The 3,080-nt window shown below is 39.9% G+C and overlaps 1 non-coding gene across 1 annotated transcript; it reads left to right on the forward strand.

Moving 5' to 3' along the window:
• The first annotated feature begins 2,310 nt into the window (after positions 1-2,310).
• On the forward strand, positions 2,311-2,422 carry LOC145777797 (U6 spliceosomal RNA). Its single transcript, XR_014290372.1, has one exon. It is a non-coding gene; the product is annotated as a U6 spliceosomal RNA (small nuclear RNA).
• Positions 2,423-3,080: the final 658 nt, after the last annotated feature.

The raw sequence follows: 3,080 nt of genomic DNA on the forward strand, positions 1-3,080 counted from the left end.
CAGTGGCTGAATCGGGCCAGATTTAACAACAAATTCGCGATTATCGCTGTGTATCACTTCAGACGCCGGACCCCTTTCAAACATTTCGATAAATAACAAGATAGCAATATTCCAATTACCTCTTCGAGCCAAATAAAATTGACCTTCACTTAAACTTAACTCATGAATGATTACTGATTTAAGATTTTGACTTCTGAGGGTGGCCAGCATCGACTCTTTCCATTAATTCTATCTTTTGATTGTTACGTCACAATTATGGAACAAACAAAAAACGTGGTGAACTAGCAAATACCACGAAAGCTTGTGTCTCAGCTTTGACGTGACAAAAGCCATCACCTCCAAATGGTAAAATTAAACTATATGTACAATCATCAATCAATATAACAGAGCGATAACAATGAAGATTCTTCATTTCTACGTATAAGTCAATGCTGCAAAAGTAATAGTAATTCATACGTAAGAAGTTGAAATTAATTTATGACGCTGTCACTAGGCTCCCCTAACCCCCCGCATACACCCCCCCAAGTTTTCTCATCGGATCTCGACGAATTAGAAAATGACTCTAAATATGAGTGGGGTGGACATGTCCACCCCAGTCCACCCCGTGGCGCCGCTACTGCTGCTGCGTCAGTGATTCAAAGCCTCTACAAGTATGCGAAACTGCCAGGATTAAGCTCTACAAGAAGCTTTCCCAGTCCGAGGATAAAGATTCCATCAATTAATAGGTGTCTTCGAGGGCTTGTTACCGTATAACTTAGTAAAATTTTGATAAGCTTTGTCACGTTTTGGCTGCTTTTTAAGCAATTTATTTGGCGCTAATTATGCTTCTTAACATAGGCCTATAAGCAGAGATGTACGTATGCGCCGCAAATTCTACGCCGCATACTTGCGGCGTAGACTTTTTGTTTGCGCTAACGCTTGCGGCCACATTTTTTTGGATAGTTTGCGCTTGAGGCTGCGCCGCAAAGTTTTCGCGGTTTTTTTAGCGCATAGCGTCAACGCATACTTTTTAATGTCTTAGTTGTTGTTTGCAATTTTTTTTTGTCAAACTGCGAAATGTTGACGTCTTGCAATTGCCCATTGTTCTAGTGTTGTATCACAGTGTCATCTATTGTTCAGTCAGCTGGAGTTTGTTTGTATATATCGCACTACTGCCTTTGACGCTAGAGTCTCACGTGGAGACTGAAGTCTTGCAGAAAAAAAGAAAGAATTAGTTAAAACAACTTAGGCCTACTGAAAAATTACTTAGTAAATTACGGGTCAGAACAGGAATGTAATGTAAGCAAGCAAGTAGGTAGGTTGGTAATGTCGCTCCATGTAAAATGTAAACAATGACTTGGCTTCGTAGTGTGAAGTTTTTTTACTCAAGCGGTGTTGAAGGCGTTTGTAAGCACTTTAATTTATATTAGTTAAGTCTTGCATTTTGCGGCAAATCAGAAACTTCTCAGGCAATGAGCAGTGCAGCCTATACGTATCTAAACAAACTCAAATATTTGGTCTCCGACCGTGATTGCTTGCATGATGTTGTACTCTGTATGTTTTATGTAGTACATTACTTTGCCGGTTATTCTTGTTGTAGGCTCTGTAGCGTAGTAATGTGTAGGCCTACATACTGTAGGCCAGGGGTCACCAACCTTTTTTGCATGCGGGCCACTGCCCACTTTGACACTAAGGAGAGCTGTGGCGGGCCGCACTAATAAAATTATAGGTGGGTTGACTCTTATGCTAGAAAAGAGCGCATTTCGTACCTAGTACCAAGCGTTACATGTTGTTCATATGTATGTTAGAATACCGCAGCAACAAAATTAATCGAACAACGCTACTGCCAGGCCAAGCTCCTTTTACAACACCTTTGACTTTTTTAACAATGCCTAATAAACGAGGCCACTTGTTTGGCGCACTTATAGCCAGGCGAGCGGTTTCATCAGAATATTCATCGCCAAGCAAGAGTGGTGTTGTCACTTCGCTTCACAAATGATATCTTGCAATTAACAATTTCAGTAAACAAGGAAATGTTTGACACATCGCAATACAGGCAACAATAGTGACCTGCATACATATCAGCGAAAAGTAGGCTGCAATAACAGGGAAAAAGACACCAGGCACCATGAAACAAACGCTTGTGGAAATCACCGAAAAATCGTAATTCTATCGTAATTCATGAACAGTATTCCCTCTAAAAAAGCAATAAGTTGGTTTTTCATCCTTTTTTGTGAGAGTCTATAAAACCGTCTTTCTTTTATTATAGACTACTGTCACTTGCGGTGCTTATCAGCATGGCAAGAATTTGTTGATTAACAACATTTTGCAGTACTTGCTTCGGCAGTAGGCTACGTATATTAAAATTGGAACGATACAGAGAACATTAGCATGGTCCCTGCGCAAGGATGACACGCATAATCGTGAAGCGTTCCATATTTCTTTAAAAAAAACATTTTTGCAGTACTAAGCTAAATATTGTCATAATACAATCAGAAAAAGTCTTTAAATTTATATATAATATTTTGCCAATTTATTGTAAATTGAGTTGGCACACCGACCTATTTTGCCAACAAAAACTTGTATGAAGAGAACACTGTTCGTAAAACACAATAACGGTGAAACGCACATTAGTGTTTACATGACATTTGCAAACTTAAAATAAGCAACCCTATGCTCACAGAAATTCGAAAACAGACGTTTTAATCAACCACTGGGAAAGTGTGGCTGGACATCGCATTGGAATAACTTTAAGCGACCCCCACCTAGAATAATTATTACAATCTGATTGGTCGGTCGGTGGAATCGTATGCAAAGCGAAAATATGCTTCCCGAAAAGTATTTTTTGCCTTCGTGCTCTTTAACTCCTCAAGAAAAGTATTTTTGGTTATACTTGTACGCTGATACCTTCCGCGGGCCGCAGCGATGCAGCGTGGCGGGCCGCATGCGGCCCACCAGTTGGTGACCCCTGCAGTAGGCTATCAAGCTGAGGTAATTTTTACTTGACAATTTATACATTCTCTTGCGTAAGTATGTAATTATATATGTTTTGTAACTTGATGAGCAGTTTAGCAAAACATGCATCCAGGGGCCAATTGTGA

Source organism: Aplidium turbinatum, chromosome 9, assembly GCF_918807975.1.
Source record: "Aplidium turbinatum chromosome 9, kaAplTurb1.1, whole genome shotgun sequence".
Classification (NCBI taxonomy): Eukaryota; Metazoa; Chordata; class Ascidiacea; order Aplousobranchia; family Polyclinidae; genus Aplidium; species Aplidium turbinatum.